This window comes from Prinia subflava, chromosome 10, assembly GCF_021018805.1.
Source record: "Prinia subflava isolate CZ2003 ecotype Zambia chromosome 10, Cam_Psub_1.2, whole genome shotgun sequence".
In the NCBI taxonomy this organism is placed as follows: Eukaryota; Metazoa; Chordata; class Aves; order Passeriformes; family Cisticolidae; genus Prinia; species Prinia subflava.
Window position 1 is genome coordinate 8,617,807 of NC_086256.1, and position 18,765 is coordinate 8,636,571.

Sequence of the window (18,765 nt, forward strand, 5' to 3'; positions counted from 1 at the left end):
ACACAAAAACACACACACTCTGTATTTTTTCACATTTCTGATCCAGCAATAATTCAGATCTGCATCTGTTTTACCCAGTTTTAAGGTCACTTTTAGCGCTTGGCTTCTCCAGTCTGCTAATCCTGGTGCTTTTCCTCCTCAGGACACTTGCACTGGAAGTGTTTTCTCTGCCTTGCTGTCATTTAATGGTGCCTATGAGAGAGCAGCAGACAATCAGCTGAACTCCTCAAAGCCTTGCTCATCTGTCCACAGATTTGCCTTCAGGTCCTGCTGAGTTAAAGATGTGAAAAAGGCCTTTGTGCAGACTTCCCCAAGGCCAGTTCCTAAGGTTAGACTGATCTTAGAATCCATACCATGTTTACAACTTCCATTTTCTAGAACAGGTTGGGTTCATTGGCATTAAAAACTCTCTATAGTGCATCAGTCTTAATCCAATTTTAAAAGGCAAGGCCAGCAACTGTGTTAAAGGGATTAACTCTTATTAAATATAGTGTATTTGAGTAAGCCCTAAGGGAAGGACTCCAGTTGTTCCTGTTTGCATGGATGGAGGCAGCCATACCAAGTTACATCCCAGGGACCTGGCAGTGAGCTCAAGCTATAAATTACATCATGTTACAGGAAAGCAATTTGTAAAGTATGGAGGTAACTGGAAAGCTGTGTCCTCACCAGGCTGTATAAACATTAAGAACCAAACCCTTCCTCTCCTGTAAATCCACATGGGAGGAAAAAGGCAGGTGAGAAGCTGAAGTGCCATGGCAGAGAAGCTGCCCAGGTTTCACAGCAGGCTGTGAACAGATGCAGTAACATTAGACTGTTGATGGCCATAGAGGGGGATAGACCTACATCCTCCAGACTTTGGACATAGACAATTAACCAACCTAAAACCAGCATTATCCAAAGAAAATGGATTTTAAATGTCCAGATTTCTCTCCTGCCTCCCCACAAGGGACTGACTTTAACTCCAAGGGAAGTAAGGCAGGCAGCAGTTACATCATCCCACACACAACCCACCAGCAGGCAGAGCAGGGAGGCAGAGCCTAAGCCATCCACAGGTCCTGGTGGCTCCTTCCAATCCATTTTGCAATTGCTGCAAGGTCACAAACCTCCTGTTCAGGAGATGCCCTGAGCTGGCCCCCTTGGCCCCACAAGCTGCCCCATCTCCCTTCAGGTGTCTGTAAGGACTCAGGCAGGGACCATCCTGCACAGAGACTCTTCTCCATTCACAGTGAAGAAGAATTTACAGACCAGACTGGCATTATTTTGGTATGCCCAAGTCTAGGGATGGGAAACAAATTATGTTGATTTAAAGACAAACTAACATTGCCTAAGAAAAATTGACTTGGCAAGCTTGAATGTGTGAAAGTCCCTCTTACCCATCCCACATGGTGTAAGCAGCACATGGGAACAATACTTAATACCTTCTAAAACAATGCTGAATGTCAGCCCCACTAAGAAATCCCTGCTTATTCATTCCTAACGGGAGCAACAGAAGATATACGGATTTGTAAATATTTTAACCCAGCTAACAACTGCTGCCAGGGAGTTTCCAAAATCAAGGTCTTGGAGAATGACCTTAATTCTGATCCAAAAAAAAAAAAAAGATAGCAGATTAAAGAGCAACTTGTCATCAGCTATTCCCTGTAATTAGTTTAATATGATCAGCTTTCCATGATAATGAAAGGCAGCATCAGAGCTGTCCAAAGAGAAACTTCCAGTGGATAATAAATACTGACAGATTTCAACCAGATGGCTTTACCAGACTGCAACTTTGCAAGTGATTTTGAAGCTCAAACATTAGTGCTTATTACGAAGGATCAGCCAATAGCCAAGAGGGATCTGCAAATGGTTACAGCCCCAGGGCAGGAAGGGCAACTAAGGGCAACTATGGCATATGGATAAAGACTTTGATTAAGGGGTAAAAGATAATTTCTGAAAATTACTTTCAGTGAGCACTCAAAGCCTTGTAAGTACAGCAGTGTCCTCTTCAGCCTGGGGCTTCTCCTGTGTGGTTGTGCTCTTAACTGAGCACCCCAGTCCACTGCCAAACCCAGGAGGGGTGAGACAAAGCCCAGCAGCATCAGGGCTGGCGTCAGGGAGCACCAAGGTGTCACTTCCAAACACCTTTACCAGACAGCTTGGTGTTGTCTTCAGTCCTGGGAAGGACACAAGGAAGGGGGGACAGAGGAGAGGACATCTCTGAGAGCCTCTGAAGGCAGAGGTACAGGAGGGAGCACAGCCTGCACAGCAATGCCCTGTGCCTTTGTCCCCACAGAAGACAATACCACATTACCTTGGGGTTGCTCCAAGGACAAGATCACCATGAGAAATAGCCTGCAGGTTTGGTGTCAGCAGCAGAAAAAAGGAGTACAGGTCCAAAATCAAGGGTATGAAATCAGTATCTTTTCCCAGACACAACCACTGAGGGCTCAGTACAGTGGGACGGAGCTCTGGGGCAGGAGATCACAGAGTCACAGAATAAGCTGGGTGGGAAGGGACCCACAAGGACTGAGACCAACTCCTGGCCCTGCACAGGACCACCCTCAAGTGTCACACCATGTGGCCAAGAGCATTGTCCAAACCCTTCTGGAACTCTGTCAGGCCCAGTGCTGTGAGCATTTATTTATTCTGGTGCCCACCCTCCCTCTGCGTGAAGAACCTTTTTCTGATATCCAACCTAAACCCCCCTGGACCAGTGGGGAGCTGGAGGCCCTGGAAGTCCCACACTGAAGAGGAGAGCAGTCCTCTCCCTTAGCTCAACCTCAATTTAGCACAAACCAACGCTCAAAGCCATAAGGTGCCACAGCCCACTGAGACAGGCACTGGTGACCAGTTTCTGACCAGGGGAAGCCCAGCTGCCTTCCTTCCATGGGAACCTTTGGAAACACACATTGCTGGGCTGACCCAGGATGAGATTTGCAGCTGTGGGATACCTGCACAACCCACACAATTGAAAAGGACAAAGGCAACACCCACTGTGTCCTATGGGCCTGATGAAGAAGATATCTCAGAGGAACACCTGGTGGCACCAAGCCCTCCATCCCTGACCACACCGTGGGGACAGCCCCGAGCCACTGGCGCACGTGCCAGCAGCACCCGCTGTGCCAGCACGGGGAGATGGATGTGGGCAGGAGGAAGGACACCACAACAAACCAGTTCTGCCTGCCTGGGTTCAAAGATACATTTCAGCTGTCTACTTACTGCTCCACTCGGGTGAAAGCTCCCGGTGTCTGAAGGGGCTTTCTTGCTTCTCTCGGCATTATGGCCAAAATATCATTAAGACTTCTGTAGCTGGAACTGAGCTGTCAGTAAGAGAGAGAACTTGACTGAAGGCATTTTTGCAACCAAGGGATTTTAATTTTTTCCCCCTTCTTTTGCCTTATCCAAGAGAAAGAAATATAACAAAAAACCAAGACAGGGATTTTTCAGCTAAATTTATTTCTTCTAGCATTTGCTGCAATGGGGACATGTTTGGGTTTGCTGCCTGCTTGCTGTTTGCAGGGGGTTTTATGAGCTATTCACATCCAGTGTTAAGAAAAGCAATAGAAAGTAGAAAAGGCTGAAGGAGGGAGCAGAATGCTCCAGGCTTCAGATTCAAAACCTGAAGCTGAAAGTCAGCTCCCAGTCATTTTTTTAGGGTGAAAAGTAGAAGTGATATCACAGTAACAGCAGTACAGTGAACTCCACAGATTTCGAGTGGGTTCATCTAGACAACAAAGAAGAGGATTTTACAATCTTACAATTATCTCATCATGCCAAATAATTGCAATAAAATGTTCTCACCAGGTTGTTCAGTGCCCTTGTCCATAACTTGGACTTTAAAGTCAAGAGATAAAAAAGAAAAATAAAGCATAATGTCACACATTTCTTTTCTGGTTTTCAGGCTTTTGAAATGATACATAGGTCCCTTCCTGCAGCTTGATTAAAAGTCAAAGTGAAGAGTCTAGCACTATCACATGACTCCTGGACCTGGAGATTTAGGGATGGAGAACAAATGGGGTTGCTTACCAGGCTGCAGGCTTTTGCAACTTTCTTTTCAGTGAACAGATTGATTACCAGCATTGGGATCAAACTGGGTATTCCCACATCCCATCACTTCCCCCTTGAACAAAGGAAATATATAGATTCAAACCTAAATCTAGGGAAAAAATATTCCCCACTCCCAGTCACTACCCAACTTTTGAAAACAAAGGAGATGCCTTCAGCCTACCAGATGCTTTTTGGGATAAGCTTTACCCAAAGAACCTTTTTTTTTTTTTAATACAGATCAAATCCCTAATACAGATCCCAGTGCAAATTCCCTGATGCTTGTTTGGCTTCATTAGCACAAAAGCAAATGAAGGCACTTTCCCCATTGTCCTGCTCCAGTGGAAGAGCACTGAAAAGGCAAAGTGCCAGTGACCTGTGGAAACTCTCCCAGGCTGCCCCATCAGAGGCACAGAAAACATCCCAGTACCTCCACAACTCTCAGTAGAGCTCTTCAGAGCCCCCTTTACCTGTCAGCTTCCAGTGGCTGTTTTGGGAAAGGCAGAGTCCCCAGCCTCAGTGCTGCATCCTCCAGGGCCTGTGAAAATCAGTTTTTCCAAAGGCCAGTGGGGAGGAGAAGCATATTAGCGGAGGGGAACCAAACTGGTGCCTTTCAAAAGCTTTGTCCCACCTGACATTTGATCTCCTGGGCCTGGCTATGGGCTACAAGACCCAACCCACGGCTCGTTCCTGTTCTGCAGCATGGGACTGGGACAGGGGTGGGGGTGGATTTTTACTCTGGCTGTGTTCTGAGGCTCGAAGTGTTAAAATTTCCCACTGATCATCCTTCTCCTCCACTGGGGTTTCCCTATTCCATGTCTAGTGCTGAATACATGACAAATCAGCAGGTGACACATGGTGCTGTAAAATCAGTCTGTCACTGAGCAGTCCAGACCCATGCTGGGCAAACCAAAGGCTGCTTCCAAAAAATCCCAGCTATGTGCCACAACACTTCTTCACTAATGCAACGTGATTACCTGGTGGAAAACCACTGCTGCCTGGGCCTCCAGAGGGGAAAATAGGTCCATCAAAGGCTCTTTGCATGAGCAGGATGGGGGCTCAATTCAGCACCCACCAACTCTGCTGCTTCCCCTTGCCCTCGGCGGCTCTAAAGAGGGAAGCAAAAAGCTCCCACCTTGCTTTGGGAGGAAGAAAAGAAAACAGCTTAGCTGTGCAGGGAAAGCCTCTATTTGCTATTCAAATCAGGAGTCATTTCTGGGCACAGGTCAATGAGAAAGGGAAACTTTAGGGCTGAAAGGATATGGACTTTGGAGATTTCTGCCCAGAAATGGTGTTTACTGGTCTCATGTGCCGTCCGAGGGCAAACACACCCCGCAAGGCCGGGCGGACTTCAAAAGGGCCCTTTCAGTGTGGCTGAGCAGAGAGAGCCTGGGGGTCCTGGGGGAGCTTAGCCAAAGATTATACACGTCTCTCTGGCTGAGGACAAAGCTCCTGGGCAGCCAAGGGCCTCGGGAAACACACTCCTGTCACAGCTGCACGGGGAGTCAAGTGCAGCCAGTGGTGCAGTGCCAGCACAGGGACCAGGTGGAACATCTGGGAGACCATCAGTGGCTTCCCTCAAAGTGAAATGGGATCCACAGCCATTGGTGCAACCTGGGCTGATCTGCAGCAAGAAAGGGTTTGGTGCTCCCCCACAAGCTGGATTTATGGGGAATGTTCCCAAGGGGTCAGGAAGAGCCATTCCCCATCTGACTGCAATCAGACAACACGTGGCAAAAAGATGTCATGCTCAACAGCCTCTCATAATGAGAGAACATCCAAAGAATCTGCCCAGAGTTTCTCTGCACACTGAGCATCAAAGCTGCTTCATTTCAGCACATTTCCACACGAGGGGGAATTTCCTCACTTTGTACAGCTTCTACGTTTATGCTATGTCAAAACATTCCTACCACTTCCGTTTTATGAATACCATGTTCGTGCTGTATTCGGTGTTTGCTCACATCCTTCGATGTCAGAACGCCAAAATTATCCACAGATAATTTTGACTTCCCAGTGGTATTTGCACCAAAGCACATTCCAAAGTGCTGGAATTCCCCTGGGGACAGAAATGCTATTTTGGGGTTTTTTGGTGCTCCCCAACCAGCTTGAAGGAAGGATCTGTGATGAGGAAAGTTCACATCCATAGTTTGGGGCAATCCCAAGGGTTCCATCCGTTCCCACCCAGACGTGCTGAGGGAACAGAGACCTGCTAACATCCCCCTCCTCACATCAGCAAGGTGATCAGGCTGTGTCAAACATGTCAGAAAAACATGGGTACAGATTTTTCTCAATCCCTGGGGGCAAAGCAAGAGTAAGGATGAAACCATGATGCTGCAACTTTCTATCTTCCTCATCCTGCAGGCAGATTGCTGAATGTCAGACTAGATGCCAATGGACAATGAAAATTCCTCACAGTAAGTGCTGAGATATAAACCAGGGGAGAAAACCAATGGGTTTAGCTGGTTTCCTGCAGCACCCAGGGAACACGATGGGAATGAGGCAGGCACTGCTCACTGCAGAGGCTCAGACCAGCAGGGTCCCCAGGGAACCACAGTGGTTCCCCTGGTTCCTCCAGGCCCAGTGTTTTCCCACATCTGAAGCCAAGCAGCGCTAAGCCGCGCACACACGCTGAGCCCCCGAGTCAAACGGTGTCACTTCTACATCCCACGAGGAAAAAAAATTAAAAAGGAACAAAAATTCAACACTTGGTTCATTTTTGGAGTGAAAGCATGGCTTGACTGTTTAAGAGCTTGATTTCTCCTCACTACCATTCTTACACACACCCATCCTGAAATTAATAAAGAATTATCTTTAATGCAGTCAAAGTGACTTCAGATGTGAGCCACTTCCACGGCCCATTATCAGCATCATGTTTGTTTTTCCATATTGACCATGTGTGTAATATAATCCTTGTTTATGATAATTGATTTTCCTTGGACTGCCTTCCTGGGAATAATATGCACACTTTTTAACTCTCTCTTTAAAGATCAAATGGCATTTGGGCCTGGTGATTTGAATCTGAGTTGGTCAGAGCATTTAATACAATAAAAGTGAGCTTAAAGGAAAGCAGTTAAACCCTGGATATTTTTCTTATTGCACAGCCTGAAAACCCTTGAATTGAGAGGAAAGTTTGCATCTATTTTCTTGTCGTCTATTTTAAAAGCTGTCAGAGTTGGTTAGTCTCTCTTAAAATTAGTCCTTTGGATCATCTTCTTACTAAAAACAAAATCTGAGCTTTTTTTTTTTTAAAGCGATAGCGGATTAGGGCAAGAAGCTTTGTTTAGCTAAAGCGAGGGATTAGAGGAGATTTGCCCCCATAAAGTTGTGGTTTGATGGTGCTTTTATCCCTGGATGTTGCTAAAGCTGTGTTGCTTCAGGATTAGGAGCATACAAAGAGTCTCCTTGTGCTGTTTCACAGCCAAGAGAAAGACGGGGGGGAGAGGGAGAGACAGAGGAACACATGCAACAGAACTGGGAATTCCTTGGTCACACAGATCTGAAGTTTAAACCCCCTGACACAAACTTTGCAGGACACGTTGTGAATGCGAGATGGGCAGACCTGCAGTGGGAACGGTGGGTGCTGGGGCACAGGGGGTGAGGCCGCCGCCTCCCGGGCTCCTGCCACCGACTCTGCTCCAAAATGAGCAAAACTCGGCTGGGGCTGCCAAGAGAAGAGTGAGGGGAAGGCAAAGCCTCACCGGGGCTTGGGGAGCATTTCTCCTGAGTGAAACTTGGAGCATCATCAGCAAATCCCGGGGAAAAGAAGCCACAGTGCTGCTCCAGACACGCTGGAGCCCAGCACTGGGAGATGAGGGAGTCTCATTTATCCCAGCACCAGCCAGCTGTGTAAGGGAAGGGAGATCCTCCCAGCCTTCCCACCTTTGGGAGATGCTGAAATCTCAGCGTGTGCTGGGGAGATGTCCCCATCAGCCAGACCCAGGTCCTCTGCCATGACTCTGGTAGGAAGCAGAATAAACTGGAAAAGCCTCATGTGATGATATCCTTGCAAAAAAAAAGAGGGAAGTAAAATGGAAATAAATCAAGACGAAGCACCAAGTGATGATGGCACTTCATTTTCTCTGCCAACAGGATTCCCAAGCATTATAAGATAGACTGTGGGGGTTTTTGACAGGAGACAGAGAATCTCCAAACCCTTAAGGTTTTACACACATGGGAGATTTACCCCTACTCAAATCAAAATACAAAGGGACATTGCACTTGCCAACCCTTCCTGAATGACAAGATCATTTCAAAAGCAGAGATGAGGAGCAAGAAAAAATAAACCCCAACTCAAATCCAGCAAAACTCCTGGATGAAAACCTATTTCCATCCTGTGGTGATTTATACATGTCCCCAGCTCTTTCTTTATTTTGGGGGACCTGGGGTCATGCCTTGATACCCACAGCATTTGTAGCGAAGCTGTGATTCTACAAAGGTAACACCATATTGGGCTGCAGGGTCTAAAGGATCCTCATCCTCCAAACCCCAGTGTGTGTGACCCTGTGCAGCTGTGCCAGAATGAAACAAAGAAGTATCCTTGCTTAAATGAGTGAAGGAATCAAGCTCTTCCCTCCAAAACAAGAAATTATATTTCATTAAAGAGATAATACCAATCAAAATGAAACCCTAAAAGTCCTTCTTGTCACAAGTAGACTATTAGATCAGATTTTCCTGGAAAATTAAGTGACTCAGAAGGTTTTTCACTTTATCAAAGAACATTCCAGATGATAAATGTTATAGTCTAAGAACTGTAGGTTACACACTTGTGCACATGTTTGAACATGAGTACACCAGTACGTGCATATGTACTTTTTCAAGCAAACACCTTTGCTCATTTGATATCAAATGGCTAGTTGAGAAGCTTTGTTTAAAACCAAAGGGTTGATGAGCAAAAATCTCTTCTGTTGTGCTTTTCCCTTTGCTTTGCCATAAGAAAAGTCCTGGTCCTGCTGATGGGAGGGAGAATGGGATGGGAGCAGGACCCTGGGTGGTCTGGCTGACACCAAAGTGGCCACATGACAGGGTCTTTCTGGACCAGCAGTTTGCAGAGGGGCCAGAGGTGGTGGGATGGGTGGGAAGTGAATCCCAGGGTGGGTGAAAGAGAGATGCTGGAGAGACGGTTCTCTGGAGGAAGGGTTTTCCTCATCGTTCCTGCTGGTGCCTGGCTGCTCTTCCCCATCTCTGTGTGGGGGAATGCCCTTCTCCTTGGCTCACAGGAGGATAAATAAAAGCCCAGGCTGATGTAAAGTACAGATGTTCAACTCTTTCTTGCACATCTAAAGTCTGAGTTTTTATCCAAGCAGCCCTCACCTCCATGGGTAGAGCAATGTCACTTGTTCCCTCCAAGTCCCAGGTATCGGAACACTTGGACATTGCAGCCTGAGATTATTTCTTTATTGATTAAGTACTCTATCAGCTGCAAGAGCAGCCACAAACCTGAAGGATAACAAAGCCTTTGTGGCTGGGGAGAAGAGGAAAAAGCCTCTCTCTCCTCTGCACCAGCCCAGTAGAATTTTCCTTTCCTTGTGGGGCACTTGCCAGCAGCAGAGCACTGTGACTCAGGGACAAACCTCCCTAAACACAAGCATTTCCTCTCCATCATCTTTGCATCATATGACCTTCAAAACAAATCAGAAGGTAAAATAAACATATAAAAGCAGCCGGGGTATTTGGCCTGACTGAACTCCATCAGGGCTGTGGAGCTGGAGGAATGCATTATCTGTTCTGAGCAATTTTTGATTTTTCCCCGGTGTGGGACTGCAGAAGTGGCCTCACTGAAAGGCCAGAATCTGCTTCTATTTCAACCAGTGACAGGTACATTTATATTAAGTTGATTCCCCCCTGAAATTATCCAAGTTTAAAGAATTATCTGTCTGCAAGGAAAAAAAAAACAACCCCAAAACCCATAAAAACTGTGCACCAGAGCAGTGGCTGTTCAGGATGATGTTCTGGGTTTGGAAATTACCTATTTAAGTCAATGTATGGGTTAGGAGGCAGGGAAGGAAAGGAATGTAGAGTTTGGGGTTCTTAATCATAGCTTCGCAGGCTTTAGCTGCTCTCCCACTGTTGAAAAATGTTTCAAAAAGCAAAATAAATGATCTTCTAGTTACTAAAGTATTGATTTTGCCTACATCCAGTAATAAAGAGCAAGTCACCTGTAGGTAAAACTCTTGTAAAATATATTTGATACTATAATAGTCTGGAGATAGAGTTACATGCAGCTGAGAGAGGCAGAGGGATGACAAATCATTTCTAATAAGGTGTTTACCTAACACGTTTCATGTCTTGTGCTACACAAAGCTGAGCAGGGCTCGTTTTCCTTTCCCCTCCTCTGTCACCCCCTCAGAGAAACCCACTGAGGTGGGGTGGCACAGGAGAGGGCATGGCCTTGGCTGGTGCCTGCAGCCAACACATCCCCAAAACCAGCAGCAGTGCAGGGAAATTGGGTTGAAACCCTTCCTGCAGCTGCTCAAACAACCCAGCACCAGGGCTGGAGCCACTGGAGCACAGGGGCTGGTGGAGGTGGCCACTGGGCCCTGATCTGGGAGGAAAAGTTCCTTTTCCCCAGCCCTCTCATGTCCTTGAAATTTCTGCTGCAGAGAGCACGGCCAGCCTGGCTGTGTGCCTGGGAGATGGATTTTATCCCCCAGGAAACGTATCTGTCATTTTGCTCAGAGGTAGGTACAAAATAAATGCAGTCATGCATTTGAGCATCCGTTACCGAAGGACTGAACTTAGTGCTAAATGATGTAAATCTAGATAAATATCACCGCTTTTGAATAAATTACTTGGGGTTTGCACCAGCAAAACAGCACTGAACTGCATCCAGCCTCACTGCCAGCACTGGCAGAGCCTGCACTGATGTCCAGGAGATCAACATTTGGGCTTCTTTGTGAAAAGATGGTCAGGGAGACACAGCTCTGGGTCTGATCTGCTGGTGAGGGACAAATCCTTGGTCCCAATGGCAAAGCCCTCCTCTGGTTTCAGTGATGGAAAGCTGGGATAATGCAGCTCTCAGTATAAATCGAGCCCGAGTGCACACTTAGATGCAACCAAGCTGCAAGAGTAATGTCTTTCCTGAGGATAAGGAGAAGCAGCTCTCTGGGGGATAAACCACAGCAGACAGTGGTGTGGGATTCAAAGCATCCCACAGTGCAGAGCTGGACCTCAGCTGATGGAACAGAGGGCTGACAAAACAGTGGCTTAAGGTAAAATCTGGGTCAGAAACACCTTCATTGCCCAAAATTCATTACATGACTTGTGCCCACACAGGCAGGTGCACCATGTTGTTCCCAGAGGATGCAGTTGCTCTTATGGATTTACCTTGTGCTCTTAAAACAAAACAAACCCAAAAATCCCCCCAGCTGTTGACAGCTGCCCAAATTATGGGGTGCTGAAAGGGAAGCCAAGCAGAGACTGACTTGCTACTAAACCACCTTTGCTGCTCATGTGGGAAGGGTCTCAAGCTGGAAAATGCAGTCTCTCCATGACAAGCCCATGGGGAGGGCCTGAATTTAAGCAACTTTCTGGATATTCTTTTCTGCTTGGATAACATTCCCAGCCTTCCAGGAGCTGGAGAACCCGCTCCAGGAGCTGTAACATCCCTATCACAGCCTTCCTCCACATTCACATTTCTTTCCACGAGTCCCATCAGGGCCTGAATAACAAACACAGTGGCCACGTGGAGAGCTCCTCACCTCTCAAACAAGCAAGGAAAGGCTTTTCTGGCAAAGAAATGCCTGTCAGAGGAGAGGCAGCATCCCACAGTGCAGCCCATGAGTGTAGAGAATATTCTAATTCCAGGCACACCCCAGCCATAAAGGATGTCTGTGGAGCTGCGTGGGTGGATAGGTCTGGACCATGTTTCAGTATGGCCATTGTAAAACCCCAAGAGATTATTTTCCCCTAAATTAATCCATGGGTGAGATAGACACGAAAAAAATAAAATAAACCCCACCGTGTTGCTCACCCTTCACAATGGGGCTGGGCACATCAGGCTTCCCCTTTGGCAGCAGCAGATGAGCTGAACCTTCAGCCTGTGCTCAAGCCCTCCTGATCTGTGGGCCTGACTGAAAAGTGGCTTGTTTCCAGATGTTTCACTGCCTTCTGTCTGTGAAATACAGAAAAATGTAAAAAAGAGGGAAAAAAATCAGCAAAGTGAGAAAGGTGAGGGGTCTACACCAACTTTAAATTGTCATTTCTGCAGCCTCACAGGGGAGGAAGAACATTTTTCTCAGGAGATCTAAAAGCCAAGGAGGTACCAGGTCTTTTTGGCCATGTGGGGGCTGATGGAGCAACCTCCCACCCATGCTGTGTCCCCCTGTGACCTGGGTGATGCCATCTGCCCCCACCACTCCATCCTCAAAGAGCAAGAGATGTTTCATACCCAAACTACAACTGCAACACATCACAACAGCAGGGTCAACTCCAAACCACCCACATTTCACCCCGATTGGATTTTATTTCTAGGCTACTTAGTTACTTGCCTTCAAATTCCTGAAAAAAACCCAAATCTTCTGTAAGTGGGATTTTTTTAAACCACCTCCACTCATTTATATAACCTTTTTAAAGCAAATAATGGCATTTCATTGGCTGTAGACTGATGAATAAAAACTGCATGAGGATAAGGAGTAACCTGGGCACTGGATGGACCCAGACCAGAATAAAGTAACAGATAAAGGGCTCTGAATCCAACCCAGGTGTTAAAAAATGGCAATTTTTGATGCATCAAGACTGAAAATAAATTAGTAGCATTTTAAATTAAACAGGAACCCTTCTGACATATTATTGCAAAATTTCAGTTTTGCTGTGAAAAGACAGGAGGAGAGACACCTGTGCCTTTGTGACAGAGCAGAGCACAAGTGCAGTGTCCCCAAGGGAAGACAGACCCTGAAATCCCTTTTTCCCAGGAGGGCAGAAACTCTGCCTCTGCTGGGCACATCGCTCCTCTATTTATTTGCCTTTTCTCATCACCTTTCCTGCTTATCTCCTTTGCCCTGGATGCCCTCCTTCCTCTGCAGCTCCTGGGCTGGAAAGGGCCCCCTATTTGGCAGGAGCCTCTGAACACAGCTGGGATTCACTGAATAAATAAATAACTCGATCAGCCTGTCATAACTATACTTTAAATTCCCTGCACGGGAGAGACTTCCCCTTTACATTCTCTCAGCTAACACTTTTACCAGGAACCACAGGCTGAAAAAATTGATCTTTTTGGCTGTTTTCACCTAATGCTCTTGGTAGATTTGATTCCTTACAGGTATTTTTTGAAAAATAGGCTAAACTAAGGAATGGCTTATTACAGTTACAAACTGCAGTTAATAGCAAAAAAAAAAAAAAAAAAAAGAAAAAAAAAAAAATCCTTGGCTGCATTTGAAAGAAGGTTGAGACCAATGAAGGAATATGAAACATTTTTTACTCCAAAACATAAAACTAGTTATTATCACAATTAAGAGAAAGCAGAAATGGGAGGAGGAGCTGAGCTTGCTCTGAATTTTGTAATATTCAGCTCACATTCTCCTTGAGGGACAAAATTATAAACTCACATGCCTCTGCATTCAAGGTTTAAACTTCAGGTCTAGATGGAAGTGTTCTCTAACTCTTGACAGAGGAATGAAGAGCTGGATGAAGAATTGGAGGAAGTGTGAGAAAGCAAGCAGGAGAGAGAAGGTGTTGGGTTCCCTTTAAAGCAGGTACCTAAATCTGAGGATTTTTTTTTAAACCCTCTTTAAGATGAAGGCTCTGCTAATAACATGTCCAGAAGATGGCTCCTGGCAAATTGCTTTGTTATTCTTGTCAAAAAAAAAGTCCCTTGGAAGCAGTCAATTTTAAACCATATATCAAAATGATTAATTGCCCTTAAATGAGCAGATGTTGAAGTACCCTTGAATGGGGCTAACGCTTTTTGGATTGCAAACATAATGTATTCATGGACTTGGGAAAATATCATTAGGGCTATTAATTAGCTATAAACACCAAAAGCCTTGGTGACTCCAAGGTGTTCACTTTTTTTTTTTCCCTCTTCTTCTTTTTAAGACTTAAGGGGGAACAACTGGTTTTTCTGGAATAAGGTTAGCAGGTTGTTTTTTTTTTTTTTTAATGCAGTTCAGAAAACCTTGTCAAGTAGCTCAAATTGGAGAAACTGTAAGAAATACTGGCTGACCTCTAAATATGGGTAGGACCCAGCCCCAACAGGCAGGACTTAAGGAGGGAGCACTAGTGGGGCAAAGAAAGAGAAAGGAGGGAATAAAAGAAAGAAACCTGACATTTCAGGAGGCTGCTTAGAATAAAATTCTACCCTCAGCCAAAGGAAAATGTGCTAAACGGCAAATATTGCATGAAGATTTGAGTCGATTTCAGGGGGAAAAGGTGCTTTGTGTCCTCTTAATTTGGGGAGCAAGAAACTTTTATTGCATACTTGACCCCAGAGGAAAAAAAAAAATAAATTCCTTTTCCCACTAATCTCACTTTCCTCCAAACCTCCAAGAGCAAAAGGAGAAATGTAGCAAGCTGTGGCTTGAGACTTTTTAGTAACAGAAAATCCTTAACTGTGAGCCAACTGTGAGCCTGTTTTGGTCTCTTTTCAAATACTGCATCAAATATATTTTCAATGAATTCAGGAAAAAAAAAAAAAAGGAGGCAGGGAAGAGAAAAAAAACTTTTTAAATCTGTTTAAGTTTATAAACAAGATTAAAGAAACAATGTCAAGGGTCTTATGGAAATGGTGATAGTGCCCCTTTAAATAAGAGCAAGTGGAGATTTTCTATATCACTGTGCAGTTTAAATCTTTCTTGATGGACCGGACACTAGTCCTCCTTAAATCCTTCAGAAAGCTGCTTTAAGGAAAAAGGCTGCGAGGAATTTCTTCTCGCTTTAATTGCTTAAGAAACGGTTCCCACAATGAGCTGTGGCCTAGATTTGCCTCTCATTTAAGTTCTGATTTTTAAAAGTTCACAAGTTAATCCCCTTTCGGTCTCACACGAATGCGGTTGGCGTCGGGGACAAAGTACTGGACAATGTCTGGAACATTTCAAACCCCCAAAAGATGCCCCATACCAAAAAAAAAAAAAAAAAAGGGAAAAAAAAAAAAGAAAAAAGAAAAAAAGAGAGTGTGAGGTTGGGGGGAAAACCCCAAAACAATCCAAAACAAAACCAAGCAGCAAAGTGGCCTTGATTTAGTTAAGTAGCTATTTTAAGACCTTGCTGCCATTATAATTTGAGGCAAGTAGAAATGTCTTGCACTGTAATTGCCATAGATCCAGGGGTAAGGAGGTTTATCAGTGTTCTGAGTTTTCTTCCTTGTCCATCTTCCATAGATGGAGCTTTAGTTCTCATTATTCAGCCTAAAATTAAATTTTCACTTCTCTAACACAGTTTACTGTCTGGGCAAGTGTTGTTATAAAATTTACAAAATTCACAAAATTTACCCATTTAAAAAAAAAAAAAAAAAAAAAAAAAGCAAACGATCAAACAAACAAACAAACAACAACCACAAAAAACCAAAGAGAGAGAGGGAGGGAGTTAATGCATTAGCTGTTTAAAACATAACCAGCTTGGCTTTGATTTTAGTTGTTCTGGGGGAAACAAGCACGATTTCTGTGCAAATGCAAACACATTATTCTGTGTGGATGGGGATGGGCATGGAGTGGTGTGTGTTCAATGCCCCAGATAGGGAAATAATATGTATTTCTAAAAAAAATGAGAAAACCACAATTTTCTTGCAACATTATACCCTGATCGTTCCACTGTTTGCTTTGTTGTTTGGTTAGGTTTTTGTTTTGTTTTGTTTCCCCCACAAAATAACCAATTTTCCAAATTAAAAGTAGCAGCTGTCCTTCCTGTCATGCAGGTGAGGGGGCTTAGAGCCTACATGGAAGTCTGAAATTCACGGTTTACTTAGGAAAGACATAAAAAATGGTCTTTGAAGGGAATTTTTTGGTACAGCCAGTTTGCCAAAAATATTACCGTTAATATCATGGAAACTTATAATGTCCTTACTACATAGCGAACTAATAAATTCCTCCCACCCAGTCTCGAAGTGCAGAATCAAGTCTGGGTGGCAGATTTATTTATTTCCATATTTCATTTTGTTCTGTGAGGCAAAACTCACAGAGAAAAAAAGCTCTCCCCGATATCCACCCTCTTCTCCTCCGTTTGCTGTTATTATTATTATTATTATTATTATTATTATTATTATTATTATTTATTTTGGCAGGGGTGAAAAGAACCATTTCTCGCCCAGCCGAGCCGAGGTTTTGTGTCGGAGCCGGTGCCAGGCACAAGTTTGAGGAGCCCCGGGGTGGACGGGGAGGCTCCTGGGGGTCCCCCCGCTGCCGACAGCCCCTTCCCGGGGCTGCCTTCCCTCCTCCTGCGCATCCCGCATCCCCCCTCGCTTCCCCGCGTTTTGGAGAAGAAACCCCTGCAATCTGGACAGGAGCGGTGCCGATTCCCTGATGCTTTGCCCCATCGATACCTCGGGGCGGGGGGGAGATGTGATAAATCAGTTCCGCAGACAAACTGGGGTCACTTTTCCGAGCCGCGCTAAACGCGCTCTTTACTCGTTTTCTGCGAAGAAGAGCTGAATTAAACGCAATTATTTATTTATGGGGGCTGGTTAAACGGCAGAAATCCCGTTGCTGGAAAGCTCGGGAAAATATTCTGAAGACAGAGGAAAACTCTTGTTATTTCTTCGAGGGGAAGGGGGGAATTAAAACGGGCTTTTTCGTCGAAGTCATTACAAAATCTCCCGTGCTCTCACGAGCAGAGGGTCGAGACAATGGTGACATCGCGGTCGGAGGGGTTGGGAATTCGCGCCTGGCTGCAAACCACAACTCAGAAACAACTGAGAAGAGGCGCTGCCCCCACCCCGGCCAGGCACAGCCCCCCGGCACACGGGGAACCCTTCCCGCTGCAAGGAGCGCCGCAGCCCCGCAAAGTTTGCCGGCTTTGGAGCAGATCTTTGCCCCTCGGGTCGGTGTTTGTGCCCCAGACCCCGCCAGCTCCAGCTCCGCGGGGCTGCTCCCAGCCGGGTGTCGAGGGGCTCGGAGGCGCTTCCAGGGGCGCGGCTGAATTTTGGGAGGTGCTGGCAGCCGGCTCCCCGCCGTGCCCGCTCCCGCTCGTTGTGGATAGCGCAGAAGGGAAGGTGCCGGTGGCAAACTCGCGGGGCGGTGGCAGTGGTGGTGTCCTCTGCAGAGTCACCTCAAAAAAAGGCAAGGAGGGCCACTCAGCGTTGTTTTCGCGGGGTGATGCCCAGGCCAGCCCGGCTTTGGGTCCCCGAAAAATGGCCCCGAAAAGCGATCGCGGCAATGGATGCGCAGAGTTTCGCCCGATCGGTTTCCCGGCCAAAAGCGGGTGGATGGTTCCGAGGGTGCGGGGAGCGAGGGACGAGGGGCTCTCCTCGCTCCTGGGGGCGAGCGGGACATCGGCGGAGCCAGGGCAGGAATAGGTTGGAATAGATTTCAATGGGTTCACCCCCTCCATCTCATTCCCGAGACGATCACTTGGTACCCCATAACCTCTGGTTAAAAATATATATCTATAAATATATATATATACACACAATAAAAATAAATACAAGAAAGTGGCACTTGGAGTCTTCTGGTGTCCCGAACCAGACCGATCCCTTCTTTTTTTCTTTTGGTCAAAATTTGTACAAAATATCAAGCTCAAATTAAAAGGTCCTCTCCCCCCACTCCCCCCCCCCCCCCCCCCCCCGCCCTTATTCTTTCTTGTTCCCTTAATTCCTGTCTAAACGGTTTTGCTCTGGGAGAAGAAATCTTTTCTATAGGAGGGAGAGAGGAAAAAAAAAACCTTCAAGAAGAGAAGGGTATTATTGTTTTAATCCTCTTACCCGCAGTCATTTTAAAACAGGGTGTTTTGGAGCCTGAAATGGCGTCTCGTCTCCCAATCCCATCCTAAATCCTCCTGGGCTGGGAGAGAATCTAAAGGCAAGGAACTGGCATCTATTAGCAATCTCTCTAAAGGCTTTAAACTGCTCTTTCTGCTGCGAAGGCATGGCAAAGCTGAAAAGCAAACACAACCACAGCTCCAGTTAGTGAGCTCTGCCAGATAACCAGCCCGGCTGCTGGACGGGGAGGTACCTGCGAAAATCCCGCAGAGAGAGTAAAAAGAGAAAGAAAAGGAAATACAAGAAAAGGAAAAGCTGGTTTTCCACTTTTTACATACCGATGGGAGAAAATAAATAAAGTAATTCGGGGGAAAGTATATTTTTTAAAAAATCGTGAGCGGGGAGCTGCGTTAGGTGCTCGTTCCTTCCCCGTGGGAGCCCCGCGGGGTCCCCCCCTTGGCCGCTGTCCCTCCCGCTGCCTTCCCCGGCTCCCGGCGGGGCCGCCCGTGCGCTCCCGGCTGCCGCAGCGGAGCTTCCCCGACGGGGCGGGCGGTGGATCCGTCGCCCAGCGCTCCTCGGAGCTCCTTCCACCGCTCCTATTTTATCTCTCCGTGTCGTGACCGCGTCCGTTCCCCCAGCCCCCAATTTTAAAGAGGAGTCGAGGGGTGCAGCGGGCTAAGCTGGGACAGCGAGGCGGCCAGGAGGAGGGTGGGGGGCCGCGGTCGCTCTGTAATTAAAGTTGGGAGATTATCCCCCACCAGCATCACCACCCAGGGGCCGTCGGGGGAGAGGGAAACTTCAGGGTCTGATCCGGCGCGGTGCTAAGCGGGGGGCTCGGGGAGAGGCACGGCTTCCCTTCCCTGAGCCTTACGGACCCCATCACCCCCCCGGTCCTGGCT